Source organism: Varroa destructor, unplaced genomic scaffold (genome assembly GCF_002443255.2).
Source record: "Varroa destructor unplaced genomic scaffold, Vdes_3.0 BEIS01000003.1, whole genome shotgun sequence".
NCBI lineage: Eukaryota > Metazoa > Arthropoda > Arachnida > Mesostigmata > Varroidae > Varroa > Varroa destructor.
This window is the reverse complement of record NW_019211456.1, coordinates 126,454-141,495: the sequence shown is the minus strand read 5'-3', so window position 1 is coordinate 141,495 and position 15,042 is coordinate 126,454. Positions and strand designations below refer to the sequence as shown.

Here is a 15,042-nt window from a genome sequence, read left to right as displayed (position 1 = left end):
AGCGCTACGTTATGTAAACTAAATCCAGTCTCTTAACATTCGATTGTCACAACAGTTATTCACGAATCAATTCCACTTGTGGCTCTCTCGACCTGCCATAAAAGCACCTAAAGCAAATTTGTAAGGAACAGTGTCTACCTACACGACATTGCTTTTGCACGCCTACATTCGAATGTGGAGCAAAAGGCCACATCATACGAGGTCGCCGACACGGTAATTCTAATAAAAAGATCTCATTACGCTAACCACTTCTTTCGTAATTTCAGAATCAAAGCAGCTCATTATACCAATTTATTTCTGCCAGACATTAAGGCGACTTGCGCACCCCTAACCTATAAATAGCACTTACCGTTTCGGTTTTGTATGGCATGGTTGCGTTTGATCCGAGTTTTCGAAGATTAGTGGGATTTGAATCGTTGCTGCCTTTACTTGAGTGCTTTAGTACGTTATAAGGAAAGCGATAACTTAGTGAGGCTATAACTGGTGACTCGCTGGTGTTTCGTCCGCTAGATCGGCGAACTCCAGGCGTCGTGCTTAATGCTGTGGTAGGCAAGTCGTCTAAACCGAGTGCCAGCCCCACGCAAGATACGGTTGGAAAGACCTACTGATTCCTGACCTGAACAGATTTTCCGCTTTGTGGTGGAGCGGCCTGGGATTCTGTAGCGGAAGGCTATCCTCTTGGGTCGTGTACGTTGTGTGACAGAGCGAACATATGAAGTGTTAACGCCAGTACGCGAAGAAGCCATGGGCAAAAATCAGTAAGTATAACTCAGAGGAGAAGCTTAGGTTTTCTTGGATTGAAAGTGGCCTTAGGAAGGATATTGGGCCTCAATATAATCGGATCTCAATTTTCGAACAAGCGCTGGCCGTCATAGGTTTCTTAGGAAGATAATGGATAAGTCATAATAAGCTTTTACAGATTACGCTCGTAGGCAATAAACGTAGTAGTGCATTAATGTCTTTGTAATATTTAAAAACGTTTTTGGGAAGCTTTCTGAAGAGTCTACAACAGAATGGTGACTTAGCGGCATAATGTTACGGCCACAGGGACTAAAGTACTGAGAAATAATGGCATTGGCACTAACAAAATGGGTGTGTCCCAGTGACTAACTAAACTTTATCGAGGTTCTTGAGGGACAAGGAGGTGTATCAACGTCTGTCGACAATGCCTTCCAGGACAACTCGCTAGTCAGAAATCTATTGTAGAGCGCTTCCACGAGGGAAATCTCCGTGGCTATTCTAAACGTTGGAATAAAGGAAGACAGCTCTGCGGTAAACGAACATATGAGGGGTGGTCCGAAGTAGAGAAAGATTTCGTAGGAGGCTTTCAGACAAAAACAGTTCAGCAACATAGAAGATGATATTTTGCGGTTAGGTTCAAAGGACGCAAGGAGTTGGTTATAATCCCGTGGATGCAGCTCGTGCGGATAAGTGGGAAACTTGACCAGGATGTCCTTGGCCTGATGATCCGGCTGTTCTAAAAACTTCTCCCTACCAGCTTTAACTAGATCTGAGCTGATTCGAATTGAAAACTAATTAATAGTGGTTTCGGGGGGATCGAGTCTGATGTCACACTCAGCCCGTGTAAGATGCAACCTATGTTCTGGTAGTGCAGGTCTTACGTGAACTTTTATACTTAAATTATCTAAAAAGCCTTCAAGTAGTGATTGCAGTTGTACATACCTGGAAGAGCAAAAGAATAACGAGAAATAATCTGACATTTTTGATTTTATTCTGTAGAAAAAAAATTGTATCTTTGGACACAATGATACGTAATCTTTAAGGCATGCATACTGAAGCGTTTATCTTCATATTCGCAGTTTTACATGTGTACTTTAAAAGCCTGCATTAATATGCAAGCAATAATTTCATCTTGATAACTAATAACTGCCGCGTTGAATGCAAGCGATATCCAAAGACGGCCGCTGGAGCAGTATGATATGTTCGAAGCTGATACAATATGCCCACATTTTTTACCTAGAAAATTGTTGATATCTTTCTTATTTGCTCGCACAGTCCTGGCTGACGAATTTCGCACAAGATACATCGTTTTTTTCTAAAATATGGCCTTCAGTAATTTTACGCGTCAATAATTCGTTGCATAGCATTAAGACGCGTATAATCCTAAATTCACTCTGTGTTGCCTTTAACGGGTACAATGCGCGAACGGACGCTGCGGCGATAGTGGAAACATCTATCTGTGCTAGATTTCTTCTACATTATATGTGCGGCTAGCTAGGAAACATAGTTTTGCCGTCTTGCTGTAGCAAAACATTGACCTTTTGATTTACCATCGATTGAACTTGTCATCGCAATCTGTCAATACACATTTGTTGATCTGATTTAGTCGTCTCAATGCTTTTATAGGGGACAGTTTAAACATTACGGTTATTTTAAAACCTGGGAGCATAGCTGTTCTTTTTTCATTTTGTTCTCTTCTTATCGCTTACGTAAATTGAGCTACTACTGCTTCGGGACTACTGAGCCTGCTTTTCTACTTTCCACCCACATTTACCAGTTATGGTTGATCAAACACTATAGCTGTAATAGATATCAGTTTGCCAGATCGCTTGTAGGGCTCACGTTTGTTTAGCTTTCCTAAAAGGCAAAAGTAAACAGCACAGAGCTTAAGAGCTCAGGAGGTTTAAGCGAGATTAGGAGTGAGTCGAGAGCAAGAGGTCAGACTGATCTCCTTCCTAGCTTTTCTCTCAACTCAGCTTCAGTTTTATTCAACGAACTTTAACAGTGACCTGTTCATGCTTGCCATTCCGGGCTTTCTGAACCCGTTCCCTTATTTAACTGTTAATGCCAAGTACAGTTTGAGTCACAAATGCGTTCGTGGAACAAATATACCTAAACTAATATATGACAGCGTCTATGTTGAAACTTTAAAGACTAGAAGGTTGAGGTATCAATCAGGTCAGTTAAGTTAATACACTGTATAGGACATTTTGTAACAAGTAGAGAATTTTAGAAAAAATTTTCAAAGCCAACGTACGCTGAGATTTCTAACGACTGTTGCAAATATATATATATATATATATATATATATATATATACTTATACATATATATGTGTGTGTGTGTGTGTGTGCTTCGACTCAATCATTTTTTCATAATATTTGAGCTTTCAATATCAACCTACGTATCATTTATTTTTGGTCAGCGTGAATGTTATTGTGGATCCTACCTGTAATTCTGTAAACCACCGAAATATACGTGGGCACTCTTCTTAAGAAGAGCTTTGCCTCGGTGACCTAATTTTGTTACTGTTAAGTTTGTTACTCACCACTAGCTGACAATATCATCGTAGAAACAAAACCTGGTCATATGCAATTTTTCATTGAACTGAGAAAGCGTTGTGTTCCTTAAATATCATTTTGTTTTGTTTTTTTTTCTCCAATTTGCAGAACGTACCTCACGTATGAGACACGTTCTGATATGAATGCTCGCAGCAAAAAAACGGCAGAGTATTTAAATACTGACAGCGGTTGATGTATAAAGTAGGTAGATGACTGACAACAAGCTGTTAGTTACGCATTTTTACAGAGAAGCAGAACATAATACAACATGTAGACACGTAGCTGATATATAATTCTAGCATTGCAGCCCACCTATTCTGGGCGGGCAAAAAGGCGGTATCATCTTAATCCCTTTCCCTTTCTTGGGGCGACAGCAATCGGAGGAGGGGATGTGCAAGGGCTTTTCACTTCAGTCTATCAAATCTTAAGAAGTGTTTACCTATGGCGACTCGCATTGGCATGATTCGTGTCTATCCATCTCAGACTCGGCCTTTTTGTAGGCCGCTCACGCCCCTCATCCAACTCCCATTCATGTACTTTCCCTTGTTTGACCTTTCCTAAAATTGTAAACAACAAAGATCGGGCAGTCTTAGCCGGTATAAACCTGGAACAGTTCTACATATAGAGCATGCGTCTGGCAAATGACAAATACGCACGTACACTGCCGAAAAGGGGCTTCTTTTATCCGGAACACCTAGGTAGTGGCTCCTTCGCCCGTTTTGCCAGTTCTGCCGTTGCACACAGTAGCCGTTGAAATCGATAACTCTCCCCCCCATCCCCCCGCCCCCCAAAGTGCACTTTCCTCTGACCCTCTCCAAGACAGAGGATTCGTAGAAAGAGTAAGAGATTCAATCGGAAGGAAACAGTAGTTTCTAGGACGAAGACCGCGCCGATACCACTGCAGTGCCATGTCCGGTTACGTTACATTGAACTTTTGACTGTGTAGCAAAGTGTAGTAGGGAAAAGTAATAATTCAGGCCAAACACAGGTGAACACAGGTGCTCATGAAACTCGCCAGCAAAATAACCTGTTGGTTATAAGAAGACAAAAAAAGCCGAGCTAATATCTAAGATGCCTTCCGAAAAGTAACATCTATATTGTCTCATTATTTTCTGGTTCAACTGACCCTATCACATATATCGCGTCAAGTAACGAGAGAAGTAGCGGACCATAAAGTACTGAAAATTGAAGGTTCAAAAACATCGCTCAATGTGGTTACGTAGCCACCAGTCAGGAGCAGAAATATAAAATAACATAGGGAAATACCATATAGTACGAAAATAACTTTTTTCAAGTCAATTACCCAATGTTTTTTGAAAAACCGAGATGATCTAATTAGTCATTGCGAGTGAAAATTCTACGTAGCTGATACATACTTTTCGCATCCTAACACATTAAGTGGACTTGCTTATGCAGTAATTTCCGTGGATTGCCTTTTACAGTTCTATTCAAGATCACTAAAAAAACATCTCGTGAAACATAGTGGTGAAAAACAGATGAAACTGGTCTGTAGCTGCTTTTGCGCGTCTGCTGTGTCGTCGGCTGCTGCGGGTGATTGGATACGTTTGTGTGTGTACGGGTGCGCCGGTTCGTGAATATCAGATATTATTTATCAAATAAGAATTAAGGTGTATGTCTTAATGAAAAATCAATCAATGAGTGGCCAGCGTATGAATATGTAAGGTAAGGAGAACAACTCCGTAAGCTGTAATTTATTTCAAGTGTTTGGAACGCTATATAAATTCGGATCGATTATATATAAAGGACTCGCTACTCTCAATAAAACTAAAACCTATAATTAGGATGTAAGGTGTGTGCTTTGGTGAACGATTCGGCTGAATCTTTTGCGTCAACCATTTCCAGTAAATTCCAGATTTGTGTGTTCAGACAATTTTGGACTTGAGATCATGACGAAGTTCACAGTAAGTGTACCTTTATGCACTCTAGTAGAGATTAAAGAGAAATAAAAAGAAATGCATATAATTAAGCAAAGCATCAGCAAACGACTGCATTTTCTAGGATACACTACTTCAGACAATCACAAAATTGCTTACCGTATTTTTAAACCGGACTGCTTATAAAATGGTTTATGGCAACGGATAACTATCACAGTTCGTTATAAAAAAAATTCGGCTTAGGGCATTGTTTCTTTTTGAGAGGTCTATAAAATTAGACAAAAAAAATGAGCAACAGCAGTCAGTAGTAGCCTTGTTGTCCAGAGCTCCTGGACTCTTTCAAAGGTAAAACGTTAGTTGTGAGTGAGTTGAATTACCATTCTAATCGGCACTGTGTTCCGAAACTATTAACCTTAAGAGATGATTGGATTTCCAAGACATTTCGCGCATAAAAGTAGTTTGATTTCGTTACATGACAGCAGCAATGATTAAGAAAAAACTTTTCGGAAAGCGTCTTTGGAAAGGGTAGCTTCATTAAAGCGAGTATCCGAGTAACGAGTATCCTTTCACAGGCTTTATTAAAAAATCACATGTTCTGGTAAGTCACCAGAAATTTCTGATCTAAATGTATTGGGTTACTTTGTTTCATATAAAAAAAAATGGCTTAAAGTGCTTAAAAATTCAATTCCGTAAGGCGTTCCGAAACAGCGATCTCGAAATATAATATGATATTAATATGATTTTAGGATATTACGTAAAACATATAAATAAAACAACAACATATATATAGTACAGCATCTACATTAGGTTTTTATACAGAAATTAATAGCATCTTTTGGAGAGAAAAATAGTAATTGCAAATTCGGTTGTCCAAAATCTTTTTATTCTTGGCCCGTTTTGGGATTTTGCATTTTTGAAACTTTGGCCTGTTATCAGCTGTTTAATTCCACGGAACTTCTTTGTATGTAACATATTTAAGGGGCACTTCTACTGGTCTGTACCTACTAATATCGCTTGACGCATAGTTACTATTACAAGGTTATTTGCGAATTAAAGAATATTCTGAAAGTGGCTAGGAATTTGTTTTTAATCCAGAATTGAAGCTGTAATTGCCGTGAATTATACTTATTTTGAGTAAATGTGAAGGCCAGGAATGGCGCTTCTAGAACATGTGGAAATTTTTCTTGAGATGTCTGATTTTATTTCGATACACTTTTATAAACAAGGCATGATAACTGAATTTAATTTGTGTGTCGTAATTTATATATATATATATATATATATATACACACTTATCTTTACTAATCTTACATGTCATATTCGACAGCATAAAAGTGTTATATGTGTTAGGTAGAAAAACGTTTACGTAATATCTCAAGATCGCGTTATTTTATAGAGGTATGACACTTTGTGATTTTTTTGATATTCAAGATGTACTCGTGTTCTTTAAAATCCGAAGCCGCTAATTCGGATGTAGCTACTTGGGCTTTTAGCTGGCCAGTTACACTGAATCATAAACAATTAGAGAATTTGAATGGCGTACGAATGACTTTCATATTGGAACTATAGCGGCATAAAGAGCTCGCCGTATAAACCCTATATTCAAGAGAAGTTCTATTATTAGACACACCATTTTGTCCAAAGATTCCGGGAAGGAAACCTTGAACTTAAATGAGTTTCGTAGGAAGTTCACGGATGTGAGCACACAGGTTTGGTGCGCCATGGCAAAAATACCATACTTAATGACCTCAAGTGTCTAATTAGTGAAACTGACCAATTGTGTGCCGCACGATTTGAGCGGGAATCAAAACGGACAGAGATGCTTCTCTTTACTCTTACGTGACAGTAATGATTCATTCATCACCGCATTATGATTTGTGGCAAAAAATTGATCCTATATAGTAGTCGCCCGCGGTCACCTCAGTGATGTACAATCGAATTAGTGGGACATTACCTTAGAAAGAGAACGTAGTGCCCTTCGTACAGAACCCTCGTGTCTGTTTGGTCGTCTCATGCAGGTGTTGTCCACTATAGCTTCATGTGTACTAGTCCAGCAAATACAGAATATTGAAGGTGATGATTAAAAGATTCCGCATCAAGCACACAAAGTTAGTGAACAGAGGAAAACTGCATTTTATGCGCGATAACACTTGATCGAAAAGATCACAGCCTCAAACTACAGGTATTTACTATAGCCGAAAACTCTTTATCATCTGTCATATTCGCTAAACATTGTTTCCACAGATTACGTATTTTGTTAAAACTATTTCGACAATTTCTTAAAAAGACAATGACTAAAATTTCAAAATGGTATCAAAAGTTCCTCTCGAGATTTTCACAACGGCGTGATGTGTAAGTTCTCACGCAAATTTCGGAAGATGGTGCCTATTTCGATTCAAAGGAAATAAACTTGGTTTATGAAAAAACATTTTGAAAAATTACCAATTTACTATATCACGTTTCATCGTGGATAACCGAATGTGCATATCTCCTTCCTCTGAAATCGTCAAAATTGTCTAATAGAAAATTGATTGATTAAATTTTTCTGATATATTATAGTTAAGATCTCTGACCAAGAATGGAATTCAAGTTTTACGCGTCATTGAAGTTCGTACACTTTAACCCTCGGGACACTAAAAATTCAGAAACCGCAACCTGGCGATTCCAACATACAAAACCTAATTTCACGGCGAGTCAAAGTATATTCTATATCTTTGGTTCGTGAAATCATAAATTAGCTCTGCGTCGTAGAATGCGTAGAAAAGCCTTAGTAGAATAAATATTTGTTGCCGCTAGCACTTCGTAATACGTTCCAGGTTCAGTATTCTCGACAGAGCTGGCTTGAATTTGGCCTTGCGCTACAGACTCGAGTCCGGCTATCGGTTGACACAAAAAACCGAGCAAGAACCGATTATGTAAAACCAGTCTTTCGAGATGTTGCATTTTCTGCAATACTTGTTTAAAACATATCTTGCTATGTCACTTTTGAAAGTTACAACATGAACCAGTTTCTAATCATAACAACATGTTAGGCACTATACCTAGTACAAACTAAATATTTTTTTAGTAAATCTGTAAATTCATTTGTAACTGAAGAGTCTTTTATAGTATTATGTTGTGCCGCTTCTGATGTATGCGCCTCCAGTATGGAAAAAAGGCTGCGTCAGAGACGTGAGGCACCTCCAATATACACAAAATAAATGTATGTGTCGCAAGGTCAGATTCAAAACCGACTATAATGATAAATACCTACTGCGCTATCTTAGGAAGGCACTCTGATAATGATTGATAAACTAAAGAACATGCGAATATTCTTACTACACTTCTTACCTTGACAAGGAGCGTATTCAGTATGGGAATCTGCAGAAACGGCAACCAAAAATAATAGACACAGTTTCCAAAAGGCGCATTTCCATAAACAAGCATGCATTTGGCTACGGTTTAACTTTGGTTGTTGTGAAAAATAATGTATGTTGTGTTGCGTCGAAAATGTACGGTCGTTCGAGCTGACATTCTACCAAAACGCTAATGTTGATATGGTAGGACACCAAACATTGCATTTCTTGGCACCATAATATCCTTAGGTAAGGTAATATAACCAGCAATAGGGTAATCCATGATTTTTAAGGAATATAGTATTGGGAATGTTACCTAAAGTTTACCCGCGAAGATTTCGGGCTTTGGTATCAGCTAAAATTTGGCATAGAAAGACAGAACCATGGTGAGGCCATTCTATACTAGCATTATCCTGGCTTGCGTGTACGACGAGTCTTTCAGCTGGGAGTGCAAATGCTAAGGATTTCTCCGTAGATAGAAGAGGCTAACTCCTGCTATCAGGCGCATTCTATTATTGGTTGTATGCCGCCTGTAATCTCTCTTCTTGTTAACTTGCCTTGCGTGTATCTGGGCGCCCTTTTTTTTGTTTGATTTGTTGAATACCAGGCAAAGGTTGGGCTTCAGAAGCTTTAGCAGCAGGATGCCTTCACTGGCTAATAGGTTCACGTGTATCTCGTCGCGATCGGCCCCATCTAGCAACTGCGATCGCTTTTATGAAAGTGGTTACTAAATTGCTATTCTGGCCCGCTCGTAGGGTCATACGGGGAGCTTAGCAATTCTTGACGCATCACTGGCGTAAGAGTTAATGGCCACGGCAAATGGAACACGAAGTAATCGTGATCTGATGTGCAAAGCGTGAATAGCATAATGTAACTATTTATCTACACTTCTAAAAAATGTAGATCCACGGGTTTTCAAGATGCCAAGCAGTTTCATGTGAAAATTTGCGCGGAAAATAAAGACGACTGAGAAAATACCTTCGTCCCTTGTGTACAAGGCTTACTTGGATCCACAATGTATAATCTTAATGTGGTTGGTCGTAAAATGCGACTTTCGCTTACAGAGTATGATGTACAAGCACTGAGAGACAGTAGATGAAGTACGATAGCAACATACGCCCTTTGAACAGCAAAAACACGACTATACTGGTCAGCAGGATCATTGGTAATATGCATGTTCTAGTTTGACTGGCTACCTCGTTCGTATTTTCCGGTAATCTGAACACAAGGACTGAGCAACGGAATCACTCCGAACGCATACAGTGCTGAATGCCTTCAACAGTCTTGGGTGCCACCATCCTCTTCGACAGCAATATGCGAACGTTTGAGTGTTATGTGGAGAGTTCAATGATCGACGTAGACGCGTCCAATTTGTATATCGAAAAATTTTATATACTAGAAGAAATAATCCGCTAAGTGCGAAAAGCGCTCTAAGATAGTATATACCAGTTAGAATTGAGCTGCTGCTGCTGCTCCTCCGATAACTCCGAAAAAAGGAACCCTGAACTACCTACTGTTAGATTCGGCTACCCTATTCGTGGCACCACAGGATCCGGACATCGATTCTATACCGAAACTTAGCTTGAAATGTTGAAGTCATTCATAATTCATCTGAAACCGCGCCTGTTGTGCAATAAGCGCTATAAGCTAGCTGTTGCGCTGCCCTAAATACGAGAATTGATTAAGGTCATCCGGCTATTAGTACGCTCTGTAGTTTTTTAAGAAGGTAGTATCAACGGATACTTACGCCTGCCCGTTAGCGGTACCTTTCCCTGCAGGAGACAGGTTAGTGGCACAATCAGGAAAGAACCATACAATGGGAGCTGAAAAAGCGGTCAGTGCCATGCCCTTTAAAGTTTGCGCAGCTGATAGGGCATTTTAGAAGTATGTTCGCAGCGACGAACACCATTTCACCAATCTTACCTTTGCACGTTGGTGTATTGGTACAAGTTTATTCAGTACTTGCTCACAACCTGGTTACTCACCGATAAGCGGGAGTAAAGTCTTCCCGGGCGTCACGCCGAGAGAATTTGTTCAATCCGTCTTCATGGAAAGCAATTGCGAAGAAAAGTGCTCCGGCCGCACAGCACGGATTTCCTATAGGATGTTCCGCTCTCACAGCTTTCACACACTGCTTTGGCAGACGTACCGTCTCCGCCGCAAGTTAAAAAACGGGCACCCGTTGCTGTGTCTATGAATTTAGTTCGAAGTTTGATAAAGATTCCTGAGACAAAATTTTAATGAAGCTTGGGGAAGGTGGAGTTTTACGGGACGTATTATATTGATCAAGGCAATATTGCAGGAAAATTCGGTTGGCATATATGGCAAAGCAACTCAACTAGAGCCGTTCGTCCAACCAACTGACGCTGCATAGGATGATAACTTGAGCCCTCCGCTATTTTCACTGCTGCTGACCTGTCACTACGCGGTCAAGACCCTGCGGACCAACAAAAACATTATCGTATGCCAACTTCCGTGTTATCTTTGGAAGAAATCGATTTTATGCTCAGCAAGCCAGAACGAGACAAGGGCTACAAAATTGGATTGTGATAGCCACCGTACTGCTTCCGACACACTTTGCATCAGTAGAACAACCTTGACATACGAAAATAGCTTGAGGTACCTGAGATCTTCCCCACCAACGACCAAAGGGTAGGATACGGACAGAGTGCGGCGATTGAGGGTTATTCAAAATAAAAAAGCCCCAACCTACAACATTTGCGATCATCTGTCATCGAAGCCGGTCGAAAGACTTAGTCGAATCAAGCTCTCATTCTTAAAGTGTGCCATTGGCCTGCATCGGTGAGTAGATACATGTACCTTACAGGTAATATACCGCCTTTATAGATTATATAGACACAAATCCCTATTATCATTGTCCGTTCGAAGTTTATCAGCACTTGGAAGGGATCAAGCCTGAATATAGAATACCATACTCATAATTACTGAAGCCTAGAAAGAGCTGGATAGATCGAACCGGCACTTGCTTACACGTTGTGCAATACGTAGCTTTCATCACATATTATGTGGGAGTGTAGATCTTCTTTTGCTAACAGCTATGAGTATTGCAGTACATCTGAGGTAACATAAGACGTTATGTGCTGCATTGGGCACTTTCTTCGCACACCAACATTAAGATTTAAAACGTTCAATTCTTACAGTACAATTGTATTTATGAAAACTCAAACAAATGAGCCGTAATTGAGAACGTAAACGGAGGATAAAAGCTCCTTTCTTATTTCTTACGTTTGAACACAACACCAGACCACTGCTTCAAAACATCAAAGTAACCGTTAGTATCGCCCGCGTTGATGCATCATTAATTGTACGTATATATATATTATTGAAAATTGTTATGCGTGATTAAGTGCATAAACAACATTTTTGTTTATTTTAATTGTTTTACTTACACAATAAAATAAGCCTTTTTAAAATGGTGGAGTTCGGCTGATTTTAGTAGATCGCCAATATTTTATTTTAAAAAATTTGGATGGACACTTTTCTCGGAAAGAGTTTTTCTTTTCTTGTCAGAGAGCGTAATGTTAATTTGGGCAAATTTTAATTTTTCTCTTATGTTGAGCGGTCTTTTTCTGTATTAATGTTTGATATCTATCTATGGGAATAGTTGTAAACGCATATCGGAGATTTACGCTTTCAAAAAATGTTCGTCATTTTTTTTGACAAAATGGCAGCCGAATGTTTACGGAAAAATCTACATAGGAAAAGTCGTCTTCGATATCAATCAAAACCTGTTACGGGGATGAATCGAATGCGCTAGTTCTTCGGACGCTACGATGACATTTTTTATATAAAGGTCCATTTAGAAAGGATGCCAATTGAAGCTATCGATGAACAGTATTGAAACGCATTAAAGATATATTAATCTTATTTTTCAGGTCGAAAATACCGTGCGAAGGGCGAATGCATAACATAGTGCTTTATACAGAGGGGGCTCTTTGCTACCAATCAACAGATCTCGGCGAGCCGAGTAAAAATGAAATACCTGCCCTATACCTAAAATATCTTCGAGCTGAAAATGGCGAAAATCCTATTGGTCGTATCGGTTTTCGTATGTAATGATAGGGGTGATAGAACGGAATCGACGGCTTAGTCGACTCTATCAATAGGCAACGTTCATTAAAGATCTGCCAGAAAGATGAAGAAATAAATGTAAAAGGGTAACGGGTTAAGTGAGATAGGGTAACTGCAGCGGTATAGTTGCTGGTCTTATAGTTTACGTTGGGCTAGGTAAAATATCAGTAAACCAAATTAGCTGAAGCAACAACAAAACAGGTACGAGACGAAGCCCGCGGGTCCATTCAGCCTATTTGTTTGATACCAACTATAAGTTTTGAATAGCGGATTTTGTGTTGTCCAAATCGTTTCTGTTGCGTGGACAACGTTTTATACTACAGGTCCCTCTTAGAAAAGGTCTGTGCGAAGTACGAAGACAGTTGGCCCCTAAAGGATAAAGCTCATTGTTTCCCATATAACGTAACGTTAGTTCTGTTGGTTATAAATCAGGGCAACTTCTTTCTCATTTTTAAAATTTTAAAACTACATCGCTCCACCCCATAGGTGCACCAATACCGCCACCAGCGTAGCCTGCGCTTATACAAGGTGAAAATGTATATTTTTTATTGCGTGAACTGTGTACTCAACCTGTTTCGCATGAATAAATGCGCTCAGTGTGTGTTGCTTGGTAAACTGTAAAAGTACATTGTGGAAATTACATTTTGAAAGAAGATATCAGATTTTATGCCCATCATGGTCATAGCCTACTAATTAACCATAGCCGGCCGAAATAATCCGGTTGAAACGACAAAATGCAAACAGAGCAAAGAAAACTACCTAAACACCCGAAGCAAGTGAATGGCATAGAGCAGATCATGAAAGACAACAAACTTCTAGGTAACGTGAAACGACAATGGAAACGTACACTCGATGTCGCGCTGATAGTCATAGAGGCAAACATGATCGAATAAACCTACGCGAAAACATGTCAGTAGATACTGACAGGGAGGACAAAACTGAAAGACTTGTACTTAAAAAATACGCCACTAGCAAAGGTTTGCCGAAAAATGTCAGATAATGTAATCATTTCACGTGACTCCTTTCAGGTCACTAAGAAAAACCGTCTGCTTGAAGGAACCTTTCGTTAATTATACAAGGGACTGTTCACCGCAGGATCGGATCACTAGAGCTGCACAACAACCAGCAATCTTATGTTTTTTAAACCTTTTTTATGGATATAAAAGGTGGTTTTGAAAGCTGTTTACAAAATCGGAATCATACGCAATCAATAGAAATTTAAGAGGAACTCTTAGGGAGGTAATCCCTGTATATGACAAATTTTTTTATACCGATCCTGATTGATCGTTACCAAACCAGAGTGAAAAAATGTACTATGCAGCGGATGAAGCAACGTTCAGAATACAATAAGATAAATTATAACACCCGCGACACATCGTCCCATGGTAGCAAGACAAACCCTGTGAAAAAGATGACCAAAACAGACAAATTAATTGTTTGCAGATAGTCCCTAAATGAATTCGATCATATGGCTGTCTATAGTACGTGTTACTATTCTCATTAGGTGATGCTGGTTGTCATAAAAAAAAAACATATATGATATCAAGAAAAACAGATACGTTAACAATACTTGTATTGCATGATCCTCTAAAAATTAAAAAAATATCGTTTATTTAATCAAGTAATGGAAGATGCTAACGCTACGCATTTCTCCACAGTTTTGAAATATCTGGACTACCGCCTCATAACATACCTATTATCCTGATAAGAAGTAAAGACGCTTTTAGCTATTTCCAAGGATTTGTATTTCATCGCGATCAACTAATGCGCTTTCAGTTTCGTGTAAAATCTCTAAAATGTTACTTTAGCTGGTCGTAAATTGATCGCAGTAACTTAATCCCGATTTTTAATGCTTGACAACATCGCCGCAGTAGAATCTACAAGGCCGGCAAGGAATTATTTCAGCTATTGTATCATCAAATATATATATCTGTGGAATTTGTGTTTCGTGAACAAGTGTGCTCAACGCGTCTTTAATACGAAATAGGTGCAGGGCGAACCTTACGAGTAGCCCAGTCATTAAAAGTTTGTCTTTCTGTTTGTCGGACTCAAATCAAGCTTTTCAAGCGATCGGATTGGACTAACTTTTCCAGGTCACTAGAGGCTTATTTTAAGCGATCTGCACCCCGCGGCATTTACAAACATCTGGGCGATCACCAACATCGTCTACGCTGATATATCATCACTTGCGTGAAAAAGTGTGCTTAACTTGTGCTACGTGGCAAACTGTATGGTTGAAGCAGCTATTAGGAAAAGCTCGTCGCTAGTTGACGACACCTTTATTATAGGTATGATTAGTCTTTTAGCCCTATACAGGTGAAATGTAATATGTAAAATGGGCATAGAGTTAAGCTTGTGATGTGGCGCTCTCATGCAATGGTCGTATTCGTGCTTAATATTACAACCCAGCCATACCGGT

At 39.4% G+C, this 15,042-nt stretch overlaps 1 protein-coding gene across 29 annotated transcripts in view; it reads left to right on the top strand.

Moving 5' to 3' along the window:
* The first annotated feature begins 4,162 nt into the window (after window positions 1-4,162).
* Window positions 4,163-15,042, top strand: part of LOC111246826 (G protein-coupled receptor dmsr-1-like) — a 77,380-nt gene continuing 66,500 nt past the window's right edge. For 3 of the 29 annotated variants that reach the window (XM_086982919.1, XM_086982915.1, XM_086982914.1), the window contains exons 1-3: window positions 4,163-5,223; window positions 9,761-11,333; window positions 13,652-14,911. The gene's annotated coding sequence lies outside the window, so the exon portion shown is untranslated. The other 26 variants (XM_086982932.1, XM_086982930.1, XM_086982927.1 and 23 more) reach the window with 22 other exon arrangements.